General features: G+C 38.9%; 1 non-coding gene across 1 annotated transcript; it reads left to right on the forward strand.

Annotated features, from left to right (window-relative positions):
• The first annotated feature begins 299 nt into the window (after nt 1-299).
• Nucleotides 300-406, forward strand: LOC133807633 (small nucleolar RNA R71). The gene has a single exon (XR_009879534.1). It is a non-coding gene; the product is annotated as a small nucleolar RNA R71 (small nucleolar RNA).
• The last annotated feature ends 16,061 nt before the right edge of the window (nt 407-16,467 follow it).

Raw genomic sequence — 16,467 nt, forward strand, 5'->3', positions numbered from 1 at the left:
GGGCCATGTGGATTCCTCTACCATCTTGAGTTTGGAAAGCCTCGAATTTTTTTCTCAATTATTCAATTTGGCTTTTGGCATTGTCATCTTCCCTTAATTGGTAGATTTTGATTGATCATGGCTTGTCCATAGGACTTGGTCCATTCCATGTGTAGGAATTTTCAGTGAGATCGTCGAGGTACTCGAAAGCTTCATCGGGATCTTTTTGAAGGAATTCTCCATTGCACATCATTTGTATGAATTGTCTTTGTCCGGTTGTGAGACCGTCATAGACATAGTTGATCAGACGCCAACTTTCGTATCCATGATGTGGGCATTGATTTATGAAATCTCTAAACCTCTCCCAGATCTGATGGAAAGTTTCATGGTCTTTCTGGATGAAGGTAGAGATTTTCCTCTTAAGGCTGCTAGTCTTATGGGGTGGAAAATATTTGGCAAAGAATGCTTTTGTCATTTTGTCTGATGTTCCGATAGATCTAGGCCTTAAGGAATACAACCAGCTTTTTGCTTTGTCTTTGAGAGAGAAAGGAAAAAAATTCAATCTCACAATGTTGATGACATCAGCTCGGTTGTTGAATGTAGCCACCACCTCTTCGAATTCTTGTATATGCACGTATGGACTCTCATTTCCCAACCCATGGAAGGTTGGTAAGAGTTTAATCATGCCGCGTTTGAAATCGAAATTCAGCATATTGTTGGGATAAATTATGCATGAAGGTGTGGCTGTACGCGTAGAATGTAAATAATCATGTAGCGTTCTTGGTTGGACTTCTTGTTGATTAGCCATCGTGGGTGGTTGAGGAAGTCTCGGTGAATTGGGTGAATTTGAACGAATGGAAGAAGATGATGAGAAAGGAGAGTTCTCCAAAGCATCTACTTTTTATCTCACGAATCTCCCTAGTGCGTCTCTATTTCGTGGCATAATTTTTTTTTATATTTGTTTGCAAGTATTATAAGCGCTAGTGTGTAATAGCGTAATAAGTATACACCAAAAATTTTCCCAGGCCAATTGGGAAGGCTGCAAAGGTACCACTTTAGGCCCAAGAGCTTTTCTAGAACTCCTCGAGGCACTTAGAAAAGGGTGGAGGGTAACGCTAACACAAACCTTGTTGACCCTCAAATTGGTCAACGACACAGAGTCAAGTAAAACGATAGAAAATGAGATGAAATCAAGACAACAAGATAAACGACACGAAAGATTTATAGTGGTTCGGCCCCAATAAGATGGTAATGACCTACGTCCACTTAGTGTTCTTATTGATGTAGAATTCCAAGAACTTTGATCAGTGAACTAGGGTTCACGAGTTTCACAAGCTTTTAGATTAATACAATTATGGTGGATAAAAACACTCTATTTCTCTCTAAGAATTCTGAAGTTCCAAAATGTAAAAATCCAAAAGTCCCCTCTCTTGAGCCCTTTGGTTCTTATTTATAGGCTCAAGGAGTTCTACACAGGCAAAGGGGCCTTAATTATATTTAATACAAGAGTATCTATATAATAATGAAAATTACAACTAATGCGTAATTGTAAGATTACATATCTGAAAGAAATAAATGAATATACGTGACCAGGATGGTCGCCCACAATTATGATGTCTGATGAGCCAATTCTCTTCTGGTCGATGGTTGAACATACCATACTTACTTAAACTGTCATGTGTATCCCATGTGTAGGCCCATCCTGCCACATCATTAGGTAATCCATTTTTGGGTAAAAAATTGCCCCCCAAGTTTATTTTACTGCGACCAACATAAAGTAAACTTAACTAATCGACCCTTCGTATGACCTATCACATCTGTCGGTGCGTTTTCTAAAAAGTAGCTAATTATGGTTGTTGCAGTTTCCCAAAAATGTTTTGACGGCTAACATGTTTCCCCATGTTTTGAAAACTCACCCCCCATCATTACCTTTTTATCCGTGCCTCGATCAATTATAAATAACCCATTCTTTTCACTTTTCACTTTTTACCATTCTTCTTTTCCTCAAGAATCTAAAGAACAAATGAAGAACAACTCAGAAAAAACTTGGAGATCCGAGGTGTGTCTGCCTAGCCACTTGTATCAGTGCTCGCGACCCCACTTCAATCTTTTATTCAAGTAAGTTTCCTGATCTTCTTTGTTTCTGATATGCCATGCAACGTTCATTTCTCTAGTTTTGTGATATTCGGTGCTTTGAGTTTTTGAATGTTCTTGAGAAAAAAATATTTTGGGGTAATCGGGCTCGTAGGTAGTAGCATGATAGGACAGAAGTTTTTATTTGAAAAACACTAAATGAGGCTTGGGAAGTAGGATAACTGATTTAGGGCGCAAAATTGAAGTAAAAATTCGATTTTTATGCACTCGAAAAAATCTGGGTATTTCTCGCTTATTTTCGGAGTCAAAAAGTTTCCCTGAAAAAACTTTTCACTTTTGTTTTTTAATCCATTTTTACAAGTTGGTCGCATGTTTTTAGTGTTTACGTTAGAATGCTGGTGGTCGTATAAATACTTATCTTTTATACATGAGCAACGTTATCCCAACATTTCCACTTCTTTTGTCTGTTGGCTGTAGATTCTCATCTCCCCTTTTCTGTTCCCAGGTTTTCATGCATGATCCTTGGGGAGGTGAGAGGCCGATTGACGATGACTTGCTCACGCTATTATTTGAGGATCAAGAATATCCATCACTGCCATTTTCAGAAATTCCTTTTTCTCAACACAACTCAACAAAGAGACCTCCGACCAGTTTAACGAATATGGGTCGCGTAAAATCTATTTCTCAAAGAAAGAAGAAAACAACCAACGCTTCTTCTAACCAACCTTCCCCTCGCACTGAGGACCCTTCTACAAATCCACAGCCTGTAAATACTATTCCACCTGAAATCCAAACTAAAGCCCGACCTCGCGACGGCCTTAGGCCAGAGGTCGAATAGTATGTAGCTCCTCCTAGCATTATTTCGGCTAGGATGGTAAACAACTATCTCAAGAAGTACGGTCTTCTTGGGATAACCCTCATCAAACCTTCACCCGACTAGTGGGAAAACGTGCCTAGGGGCGCCTTCAACGCTTGGTCGAGGTATCATATCGAGGCAGGGGCAATCATGCCTCTGCACGAATTCTTTCAAGTGGTGGCCAATTATTTGAGGTCGCTCCCTTCCAAATCACCCCCAACGGATATAGAGTATTATTTGTGCTCTATATCCTCTATAACCATAAGAAGTGGGTAGTACCAATGCCACATGAGATCAACTACCTGTTCGATCTCAAGTCTAACCCCAACCACAACAACATGGGGTTCTTTCACTTCTGCCACCAGGAATCTGCTCGCACCTTCTTGAGTGACATCACCCACAAGTCCAATGTAGGGAAGTATTTCCAGGAATACTTTCTTACAACAGACCTTGTCGTCGATATCCTGGCCTTCACCCGAGGAGGTAAATCTTTTGCTCACTGGTCACTTGTTTTCTTCTGGTTTCTCTATACTGTCTTTAGAATTTTTGGTGTTTGTTTAGGTCCATGGTACCGACCAGTACCTACTCCAGAGACGGAGATAAGGGCAGCTGCCTTGGCCAGCATGACGGACATCGAAAAAAGCATCAAAGAGCTGGTCACGGAGAGCAACTTAAGGCTGGTCGGCCTTCTGGCGTCTCACCAGGACGTGAGGGAGTCCACAACAGGGAGTGCAACTGGAGGAGACCTCCTCGAGCAGCATCAGGATGTGTCACGGCCCCCAAGAAGGCAGGCTATAGGAGTGACTATCAAGGAACCCTTTGATATTCCATGAGCTGCTGCTGTTCCTACCCAACAAGGGAAGGGCAAGCAGAAACTTCTAGAATAGCCTAAGCCCATACTCGAGTCGTCTGATGAGAATGGTACTGACTTCTCACTCTTAGACAGTTTTCCCATTACCTATCATTTATTTGATGGGGATGTAACACCCTGGATAGCCAAGACCGCTACACTGTGTACTTATAAAGGTGCAAGACTTGCTACTCAAGTCATTAATTTAAAAACGTGTCACTAAACATGTACGAGCTAGGGTTAAAAAGGTTTCGGTCTCAAAAGTTTCATTTTATATAAATAAGAAGTTATATACATGGGATCCCAAAAGAAACAGACTTTAAAAGTTGGATTACAGACTCTCAAAAATTATACAAACAACTGTCAGCCATACTAAAGCAATATGGACAATTTCTGGGTCTCGCGTCCCTGCCTAAACCTCAACCGTGGCGGTTGAGCAACTGGCCATGTACATTCTGCTCACCGAGCTTTCCAAATCAAGGCTGGTCAAGCTTGCCCTTGCCTTTACCTGCACCACGTAGCACCTGTGAGCCAAGGCCCAGCAAGAAAACAGGATATGTAACACAAACAATAATAACATATAGTAAATTCACTAAGCATGAACTTTCACCAAGCAATCCACACTAATCATTCAGCATATATTTAGAATCATGGATGCAATCAATCACTTATAACATTCATATCACATAATAATCAAGGCCGACAACTTAGGCCGCACCCTCTGTTTATCGCACTGACTTCGGCCCGCTTAAACCAAGCTCAGTGCATATTAAGCTGTCCTAGGCTACCAGTGGCCAAGTCGCGCCCTGTGCACTAGTGTAACCCTTGGAACCCTTAGTCCATTGGTTCACTAATTAGCTTGCATGGCATAATACCATCTTTTCAAGCATACACAATAAGGAACCCTTAGTCCCGCTACAGATATTCAACCAGGTGCAGTTTTCTTACCTTTGGCTTCCATGTGAACTAGTTACGAGCGATGCTCCTTGAGCGCGATCCGATCCCTGAGCCCTAGCTTAGCACCTAGTCACAACCAAGATAAAGGATACCATCAAAAATCTTAAATGAGCTTCTAGACAAAGTTCTAGTCTCCGGAACATTGAACTTCACCAACCATGGTAAAAGATTCAATCCCGGGCACCCTAGGTTAAATTCCCAAGCCTAGAATCTCAAAATCCCAAAATCCCTTAAGGGCCGCGACATTAGCCATCCATGCCATGGCATGGCCTAACCCAGAGGCCTCCCAAGGCACAAAAATAGGTAAGGGCTGCGGCCCTACTTAGACCATGCCATGGCCCGCCCTCCTTCCTCAGCACCCATCAACTTCGAAGGGCCGCGACTCACCAAGAACTATGCCGCGGCCCGACCCCTTCGAGCCCAGAAAAACCTCCATTTTTGACTCCCAAACCTCATGTAAACTCTCCCAAAACAACCCCAATTCCATAACTGAATTATCCAAAAACTTCCCACAAGATTCCAGCAACACAACCCAGCAGAAAACTAGACTAGAAACCCATCAAAAACCCACTTCAATCACTGAAACTTTCTAACTCAAGAACTCAAAACCCAGCCATGCAAAACTCAAATTTAATCCTCTAAATCATAAATTATAACTTACCTGTTCAGCTGAACTCCTTTTCTAAGCAAAATCCCTGTTAATTCCCAAGTTTCCCAGCTCCAATTCAACCTTAACATCAATATCACAATCATCTCATTACTCAGTCAAAAACTCAAAGTTTCTAACTTCAAAACACAGTTTAATTCTTACCTTAGCCTTGATTAAATGTTCTTTGGGAAATCCTTGAGTTAAACCTCTAAATCCCCACCTCAATTCTCAGAAATTCCCAGCTTGATTCACTAAATTTTCAGTGGTTTCCTCCTTGTGTTTTTCCTTGAAAGAGAGAGAGAGAGAGAGAGAGAGAGAGAGAGAGAGAGAGAGAGAGAGAGAGAGAGAGAGAGAGAGAGAGAGAAGAGCTAAGAAAGATAAGTCGGTCTAATATTTACTCTACTGTTTTCCTTTAATTTTAACCTATCCTTATCCTGTTAAGTCAATCCCGAGGCTCAGGGTGCCGGAAACGTCCCCGAGGGCAAAACGGTAAAATTCCCCAATATTCCCGCCTAGACTTCCTAACCTCAAATATATCTCAATATATTTATTTTCATAACCCGGTAATCTAAATAACCACCTGATTCTTGAAATACCCCTTGACTTGTCCAAAGTCAACGGTTAAGCCCTGTTGTGACTTTTCCCGCTATCTAGCTCCCTAGGATCGCCTCAGGTCGAACGCTGCAGATTTACCCACATAATAATGTTGTTCTCACATTTATAACATTTAATCACAATTCAACATTCATATAGTCTCACAGGAATTCTTATCATATAATCATGTATTAAATCAATATATTCACACATAAACCGATTATGCCTTCCCGGCACACTAATCAAGGCCCTTAAGCCATATTGGTGATTTTGGGTCATTACAGGGGATGACAACTTTAAATATGCGACTAGTTTAAATTCAAACTTCTCCAAGGCAAAGAGTGAGTGTAGCAGTAGTACCATAATGGATCGACCAGAAATAGCCGCTCAAGTATACTACTTAGAATTTTTCTTACTCTTATTTCCTTGCTTTAGTAAGTATCTTAATTTATATTTTTTGATCGTTTGTTTATATCATGCAGTCATGTCTTTCGACGACGCATTTGATCTGTACAGCCAACCCAAAACCACTGCTCCTACAAGCAGGAAGAAGGAAAATAGACGGCACCCTAGGGAAGGTAGCAGCAACCCTTCCAAGAAAAGGGCGAGGACTGAGGACCCTCCTACACCTGCACTTTCCAAGGAAACTACTCCTCCTCTATCTCCCATCAACCAAACTCCTCCACCAGCTCCCGTCGATCCGACTCCTCCACTAGCTCCCGTCGACCACAATCCTTTTGATCAGTCAGAAAATACTCAAGGAGAGGCTATCATTAACATAGCCTTCAATTCAGCCAACGACAAGCTGAAGAAGCTACCAAGGCATCGATGCAACCGAGAGGCCATTAGCAACACTAGCACGATGAAGGTCGACCAGATTTTCAGCCGCGGACTGAACGAAGTACTCAGTGCAAGTTACCATTTTTTGTTGTGCTTTAATTGTTTAGTTTGTCCTTTTATTTCTACTATCAGCTTTATCTCTTCTATGTTTGCAGGGAGTTCTAACCTTGAGTAGTGGCTGGCGTCGGTCGGAGGCGATGGATGCCAAATGCGCTAAAGAGACTAAAGCTATTGAGGAGAGGCATGGCAAACAACTCAAAGTGGCTGAGGTCAAACACGCTGAGCAGCTCAAGGCGACCAAGGAGAAAAATATCGAACAGCTAAGAGCTGCTGAGGAGAAGATTGCCAAGCTGGGTGAGGAGCTAAAGCAACATAAGGAGGCCCTGGTCAATGTCACGGAGTCTAAAGAGAGGTACAAGGAGTCTTCAATGTTGAACTACAAAGAGGCCTCCAAACTCCAAGACAAATTGGTTATCAACGGGAAAGAAACCCTAGTCAAAGTCACGGAGTTTAAATTGCTTGAAGAAACAAACGCCAGTGACTTGGAGAGGTTTAGGGGAGCAACATTTAACTATTTTATATGTTCTGGATAAACAACCGCGAGGTGAACTTTGATTATTTACCAGAGCATATGAAGTAGGTTGAGCTGTCGAAATGCGTTACTCGCCTTGAAGAGGAGACAACTCAGGGATCCCTTGAGATTTCTTTGGCCATAGGTTGAAGGCATTGATGAGGGTGCTGATACCACAGTCGACCAGTAGCCTCAACAAGATCCTCCACCTGCTCCTGTTGCTTCATAACTTTATTTATGTAATTTGTAACTAGGACACATGAACCATGGTTCTTGATGTCAATACAATTTTTTGTTGCGTAGGCAGCTTTCCTTTTAATTAACAATTACATCCGAGCAGAAACTCCTCGCGGTGTAAAACATTTTACTTTTGATATTATAATATTTTCCCTTTATTATAACAATTTTTTGCATGACCGAACTTAGCATAGTACTTTGTTTTGATTTAACAAAATTAAATTTTTTTTTAAAAAAATTCTCTAAGTACCGTAGTATGCTTTCCCTTATTTTGCTCGTGTGTTTACATATGCCTGTTGATATGTTTTGCTCGCTTAGTACCTTATATGCCCCCAAGTGACTGAGGAGCTTAAGGTCCTCGGTCACTTGCCAAGACCAAAACCTGTTCGAACATTACTGCTCGTAAAAATATTTATAAAAAGTGATTATATAGCAAAACAACACACGTAATGAGAAAATACTTATAATAAATACAATAATTGGCTAGAATAACTGGTTGCGCACAATTCCTTTTATTTCTCGTAATAAATGGACAATTATGTCTGTATGAGTGGTAAAAAATTGATCTTACACTTATAAGCGATTAGTCATATGACTGACTAACCCTTGTTCTTAAACTTGTAAAAAGTGAAATTAATACAAGCTAGTTCTTTAAAAAGGACTGTTTATTGATAATACTTGCGCAGGTGTTCTCCATTCCAATAGAGAAGAATGGGATCTCCATTTAAGCAAGCAAGTTTATAGGTGCCTAGGTGGAGGACTTCTTCAATTTGATACGGACCTTCCTAGTTAGGTCCAAGCACTCCAGCAGCTTGATCGCAGGTGTTTAGAAAAACTCTTCTACGTACCAAATCTCCCACGTTAAATTTTCTTTAGCGTACTTTAGATTTGAAATACCGAGCGACCTTTTGCTGGTAAGCTGCTACTCGGAGTTGAGCTTCCTCGTGCCTTTCATCAACCAAATCAAAAGATTCCATTAATAACTGACTATTAACACTCTGATCGTATTCCAACCTTCTATGCGATGGTGGATCTAATTCAACAGGAAACATAGCTTCACATCCATAGGCCAAGGAAAATGGAGTATGGCCTGTTACTGTTCGATGGGACGTTCTATACGAACAAAGGACTTCAGGTAATTGTTCTGGCCATGCCCCCTTCGCTTCTTCAAGCCTTTTATTCAGGGTATCCTTCAGTGTCTTGTTGACAGCTTCAACCTATCCGTTTCCTTGTGGATGAGCTACTGAAGAAAAACTCTTGATAATCCCATACCTTTCGCAAAAATCTGTGAACCAATCACGGTCAAATTGTGTGTCATTATCTGAGAAAATCTTCTTGGGCAACCCATAGCGACACACGATATTTTTGACCACAAAATCTAGCACCTTCTTGGTCGTTATTGTTGCAAGCGGCAGCTTCGGCCCACTTTGTGAAGTAGTCAATAGCAACCACAACATACTTGACGTTGCCTTTTCCCATAAGGGAAGACCCGATCAAATCTATCCCTCAAATTGGTCAATGACACGGAGTCAAGTAAAATGATAGAAAATGAGATGAAATCAAGACAACAAGATAAACGACACAAAAGCTTTATAGTGGTTCAGCCCCAATAAGATGGTAATGACCTACGTCCACTTAGTGTTCTTATTGATGTAGAATTCCAAGAACTAAGGTTCACGAGTTTCACAAGCTTTTAGATGAATACAATTATGGTGGATAAAAATACTCTATTTCTCTTTGAGAATTCTGAAGTTCCAAAAAGTAAAAATCCAAAAGTCCATTCTCTTGAGCCCTTTGGTTCATATTTATAGGCTCAAGGATTTCTACATGGGCCAAGGGGCCTTAATTATATTTAATACATGCATATCTAAATAATAATGGCAATTACAACTAATGCGTAATTGTAAGATTACATATCTAAAAGAAATAAATGAATATACGCGACTAGGTTGGTCGCCCATAATTATGATGTTAGATGAGCCAATTTTCTTCTGCTCAATGGTCAAACAGACCATACTTACTTAAACTGCCACGTGTATCCCATGTGTAGGCCCATCCTTCCACGTCATCAGGTAATCCGTTTTTGGGTAAACTGACATTATTTAAGAACTAATTTTTCTAAGACATAACAAGTTCGTTTTTATTGATTTCAAAAATTACACAAATCTTTTCAATACTTGGTATTTTTAAGCTTTAAAATTTTATGATTCAAAGTTTTATGCTTTTTTTTTCAGAAAAAAGCCTAAATCTAGATAATAAAACCTAAAAGTAAGAATAAATAAATAAATAATATAATGACAAAAAATGAATAAATAAAAAGAAACTAAAAATTAAAATTAGTATGAGAAAAAATTAAAAGAGAACTTAAAAAAAATTAAACTTTTTTTTTAAAAAAACAAATAAAAATAAATAAATAAAATTAATTCACTGTGCAAACCTTTAATTGTAAAATTACCTCCCCGGCAACGGCACCAAAAATTGATATCACTCAATAAACTCCTAAGTGGTCGAGTAGTAATCGGGCTATGTCGTATCCACAAAGAGATAAAATACAAATATAAACAAAGATTAGTAAATTAGAAATAATGTAACTTTGAAAAAAAAAAAAATTAAACACTAGATAAACGAATTGAAGAATTAGCATCAGAAAGAAAATATGGAAGGGACAAGTTTCATTCATGCAAACATATATATATATATATATATTTTAATAAAATTGATTCATTCTACTCAACTATAATTCTATACCATTAATTATAGTTGGAAAATATATACAATAAAGCTCACCTTAAAATATGTTCTTAATTGAATTATACTAACTTCTAATTTTAAAAACTTATCATATTATATACCTTAGAGCAACAAAATACCAAAGGCAGAATGTAGTAAAAAGCATATAGTATAATAAATATCATAAATTAAACCAAGAGCCTAAATCACATAAGAAGAGCATGACTAGACTTATATAAAAGACACCAATAAACATAGAATAAAAATTATAAGAAAATAAATTTAATTGTAACGAATATATAAAAATAAAGAACAAAAAGAATCAATATATTAAAAAATATAATGTGAAACATGAACTTCACTCTAGCCTTTCCACAAGAGAATTTAGCCTAGAATAGGCATTGTTCTCACTCAAAAAGTATAAAAGAAAAGAAAGAAAAATAGAAAAATAAATGCATTTTTCTCTAACTCTACTCTCCACTCTTAATTCCACAATCCAATGTCTTTTTCCCTACATTTGGCTCTCTATTTATAGTGGAAATATGACCCAAAATGTGTAAAATCGTGTACAAAATAGTGGGAAAAATGGCTGCAAAATTGGAGCAAAGTGGGAGACAAGTTGTAGCAGTAAATGAGACACGTTGGCCACGTGTCACGCGTTGATTGGCTCGGCAGAGGTGGTGTTGGGTTGTGGGGAACAGATGCCTGCGAGTGGGACAGGTGGCGCACGTTGGTTGGCTCGGCAGAGGTATGGCAGCTGGTGGCAGGTGCGTTAGGTGTTGGTGGCTCGGCTTGGCTCCGTTGGGCGCTGGTGGGACGTGTATCAAGTAGCTAGGAATTTGGCTCGGCTCAGCTAGGCTCGGCTTGGCTTGGCTGGGCAAATGGCAGGCTGCCATGTGGTAGCGTGGGCACTTGCTAAAGGCTTGGGCTAGGCTCGGTTTCAGTCTGATTTTGCAAAAATGCCATTTTTTAACCCTTCTTCAATTATATATTCTTTTGTTATTCTTTACTTTTCTTTGTGTCAAAATACATTTTATTTCCTGAAAATGAAACCCAGATTAAATTAAAATCAATATTTTCAAATATAAAATATATTACAATAAATCCAGAAAATATTAATTAAAACTTAATTTATTTTAAACTTTAAGACTAATAAAATGATATTTTTTAGCACTAATCACTTACCAATAAAAAATTGCTCGATATTTCAACTCTTGGGCCAAGAACAGAAAGTTTGCAATGGAAGATTTGGTTTCGAGGCTAGTGTTCAAAACACTCAGGATCCTGCATCAGGAGTATTAAGGCATTATTGAGAAGGACTGTATCAAATCGTAGATGTTTTACATTCAGACACGTATAAACTTCCTCGAATGAATGGTAAAGTAATTGCAAGATGCTGGAATGGTGAACACTTTCGCAAATATTATCAATAATTTGTTGTTCAAAACTTCATTGTGGCACTACTTGTAAGACACGAAATTGCATTTTTTTAGATCGGCCAATGCATTCCTAGTTTTCTATTTTTGTAGTAAAGGTATGTTTTGGCCCATTTTTGTAATAACATACTCTTTCTCAGACTATTTGTTATTATCTGGTCGAAAGGAACGTTTATTCCCTTTTTAAACGACCAGTTATTTATAATAATCATTTTCAGATGTTTTCTTTCAAAAAAAATTATTGTTCGTATAAATTTTCAAATTTAATAGACACAATTTTTGTCAATTTTATTACAAGTTATTTTCAAGGGAGTGTTCTAACACATCAATAATTTCCAAATATATTGTTATGCTAACAAGTATTTCTTAACATATATGTTTTTTCTAAGTGTATTGCCTATTGTTTTTAATAAACAACAAGTTTTGTTCGAACATGACTGGATATTTTGCAAGTCACCAATGACTTTGACCTCCTCGATCACTTGGGGGCATATAGAGTATACATAATCACATATAAGCAAAAAAGTAAAAAGAACAATTGAGTAGAACTTAGAAAATTTTACATTTTATAAAGTATTGTGTTTTGTTCGTTAAAATGAATAGAGAACTAAGAGCTTGCTTGCTCCAGCAAGTGCGCTAAAAATCATATATAGCAGTCAAATGTTATATCTAGTTTAAATTAAATGAGAAACATAGTGTATGTATATGCAAGAATAATATTACAAGTACCCGAGATTAAAAGTTGCTCGTACAGGCACTGTCTATACAACCCAAACAAGTTGCTTGGCTGTTTTTTTTTTTTAAAAAAAAAAAAGCAGAGTCACTAATGATCAACAACCTTTCCATGCTCTTGGTCGCCCTCTGGAAATAAGGAAATTTCTGCCTCAGGAGTAGTTGGAGTTGCAACCTCACCAGCTTCAGCAGCCTCGCAAGCAACACACTTGGCAAATTCTGTCTTCTGAAGCTCAGCAGGAAGATAGTCGAAATGGGTCTCCTTATTGTTCTTCCAAAACATGTATAAGAAGTTGAAGTCGGCGCTTTAAACTTAGCCTTGGTCAAAGCAAAATCCTCTTCAATACTTCCCATTTGCTCTTCAGTATCCTTCAACTATTGATCGCGTTCAACAAGGAGGTTGGTTTGCTCAGTCACCTTTGTTGCACGACATGGATGAATTTACTTTAGTACTCGATTTCAGTGATTTTACAGAGCAACTCCTTCCCTATTGTCTTAGCATCTTCATTGTTATTTTTTGCAATATTTTGGAACTTATCCACAGAGGCATTTTTTTTCTTAAGCTCATTAGTGAGTACCTTTGCTCGTGGGAAATTGTGAGTCAGAGTCATCACACCCTGCAAAATTTAAAGATTAGATACAAGAAGAAGCTATTGATTGAGCATACGAATAATGAGAAACACTTACTGGTAGCACCTTCGAGAAAGCCCGACCAAAGGTCTGATCCACAAAGGCTTCCTCAAGGGCAACAAATACCTCAGCACTCAGGCGATGTAGGGATATCTTGGTTGTTCGATTGTAGATTTCCTCGGGGGACGCCTTGAGGCTTTAAATTATTGTTGGAGAAGTGTTGGGATCAACCGTCGAAGCGATGGAGAGCTGCTTGTGGGAGGAGGAGTCTGGCTTATAGAAGGTTGATATGCTGGAGCAGGAGGGTCTTTCCTGGGCTGCTTTATTGCAGGATGGTCTTTCCTCGACCTAGCATCATAGCTTTCCATTTTATTGAAGCTTTTTTGGTCGATTCATGTTGGGAGGATGAGTTATAAAGATCAAATGCCTCAGAGTTTGACATAGCTTTCAAGAATGAGTAAACATATTAGAAAAATAGAAAAAAAAAACTGTACTAAAAAAGTGAGCAAAATAGTTAGAAAGTAATTTTGGTACTCATATGTATACTATTGCTCGAGAACCAACTTAAAAAAGAAGAGATATTCGACCATAAAATATTTTCCTGGAAAGCATTAAAAATATCTACCTTTGCTTCCTCTCCGAGCATGTCAGAAAAGGAAGAGAGTGAGTCAAAATGTCTACGCTACACTTAGCAACTGGTGAAGTAATACTATATTTTAAGTTATTACATGGAGGGGTATCATCGTCATCATCACTGGAAAAGAGGGAAAGGTCTAGGGGATCCTTAATCAATACTTATTTTCCCTTCCCTCTGTCTTCAAGGGTTTCTGGAGCCTTGGAACGAGGAGCATCGCCTTGCTCCTTAATACTTATCCCCCTTGTTCTTCTTCTCGTAGGAGTTGAGGTGGACTGGGGAAGCTCATTTTTCCCCGTTTCTTCACCAATTTCTTGCCCGGTGGCTTTCTCACCAGTGGAACTCCCTGTGGTAGTATCCTTGGCGGTCTGGTGAGGCTGAAACAGGCTGACCAACCTAATATTGGAAATAGTCAGCAACTCTTCTCATCGTGGGTGAGGCTGGCCAGTATGTCTGCTTGATCGAGCATGCCCAGAGTAGGAGGAGGTCGTTCCCATGGGCCTAAAAAATGAAAAAAGAATAGCTAAGTACCAGTATTAAAAAGAAAAAATAAATGAAGAAGAAAAAGAAATGAGGAAGGGCACGTTACCTCCTCGCTAGAAAGATAAGTTTTCTGCAACCAGGTCGATCGTCAAAAATTATTCCATATAGTGTGCACCCACATTGTTTCTAAATGTTGGGTTGGTCAGGATCACCTTGGTCATGTACCTTAGTAAAAAATAGAAGAATCGATTTCTCTTTTGACCTAGATTTGATTTGAGCTCAAACATGTTGTGGTCCTCGTGGGGGGGGGGGGGGGGGGGGGGGGGAGGGGGGGGGGGCTGGAGGTTCCCATTTACGATGGTGGTATATGATGTACAATCGAGAAAGCATTAAGTACCCATTTGGAGTGATATGGAATGAAGCAATGTAAAACTACTCTGCTATTTTTCAAAAATACTCATGAAGTGGTAAAGTGGCACCGACTAATATATTGAAGTAAGATCAGGCGTTGTAGGCTCCACCAGGCAAGTTGGAGCGATGGTCGTCTTGCGCAGTAACCATGTAAATCCCTCGAATACCGTACCTTTATGAGTAACCGTTCAAAACATTGCTCGATAATGTACTTGCTGGAACTTTATGACAAGTAACATTTTTATTCTTCTGAGGCTTTAGCTTTGCTCGGTATTGTGTTGGTGACCTCCACAACTGGCTAAGTTCTCATAGGGCACTTTTTTTCCCTGGTTGCTTATTATTATTCTCGTTGGTCACCTGCCTTTCTTGCGGGTCTTGAGATTCCTCTGGCAAGTGGTTTTCTTTACTTTAGCCATATCTAGAGAACAAAAGACAACTACTATAGCTTATTCCACCATGTAATACTTGTTAGTTTCTCCCCCACTGGTTGGGATTCTGATCGGGAGAGTGTGAATATAATTGGGATGAACAATGTATTTCCAATCCCTTGGTTCAACTCATCAACCTTACGGCGATACTCCTGGTCGGGTTTAAAATGAAAATGATATTGATGGTTTTGAACCCCTAGTATTAAGTATGAATTACGGTATCCCCAAAACCTAGAGTATATTTTCCTACTTCCCAAACATTAATTTTACTAAGAAAAGTAACAGTTTTTCAAGACTAAATTTTTTAAAATCATCATAGATTGGGCGAAGATAAGAGTAAAAATATCGCAAATGAGTGATCAAAAAACTTACTTGAGTGTTGATTTTGAAGGAAAAAATGGTAAAGAAAGAGTCACAGATTCCAGGAATCAAGAAAGGGAGCTTCGATTTTGAGAGGTTCCTTGAAGAGAAGGAAAACTTTGGAGAAGATGAATGAAGTGAGTGAAGAAGGAAAGGCAAGGCTATTTATAGCCTTGCCCACATGTGAGCAACTGACGTCATCAAGGTAAAATGTGATCATTATTTTCAAAATGATGTGATGTCCGCAGCATGGGAAACCAAAAAGATAATCATTACTGCCTAAAAAATAGTGTAAGTCTTCCTTGGAACCATAAAATCCTAGTTTACTTTATCAAAAATATCATCATTACTTCAAAATAATGGTATTGCCTTTTTTGATGTGTCAGAATTTGAAAAAGTACCAACCTGGTTGAAGCATGCATGTTTATCTAGTGTTGGTTGCACCAAGATAAACTTGGGGGGAAAATGTTTAACCCCAAATTGGACTTGATGATGTGGCACATAAAAATAACATGTGGTAGGGCTAGGTTTTGAACTGGCCCATGTTGGTTAGTTTTCAGGTACTGTTCATTTCCATTCAAGGGTAGCAGAAATAGTTTCTTTAGTCGAGTAACAAGATGGAAAATATCACATGTAGGTCATTGTCTGAAAGGTGTCTGACTGACAACAAGGATCTGCTCGATAGTGTATTAGTGATATAACATGCTTGAAAGGAGTTCTTGCTCGAAGGGCACTCTATTCAACCAGAATGACCCGAATCTTAGGGGATATTTATGTAACCAATATATTAATGTATTTTCTTATATTCTTTTATTGTGTATTGATTTGTAACAAGCCCACATTATGCGTGTAGGGCCCATTTCATGCTTGTAAGGCGCATGACCCACTAAGAAACTCTATAAATAGAGATCTCTCATAGTCATTCACTCTCATGCGCACTTTACATAAAGAATCCTATCGAATTGTATTCTCTCTCAGTCTTAGGAAACTCAGTTG

Source organism: Humulus lupulus, chromosome X (assembly GCF_963169125.1).
Source record: "Humulus lupulus chromosome X, drHumLupu1.1, whole genome shotgun sequence".
NCBI lineage: Eukaryota > Viridiplantae > Streptophyta > Magnoliopsida > Rosales > Cannabaceae > Humulus > Humulus lupulus.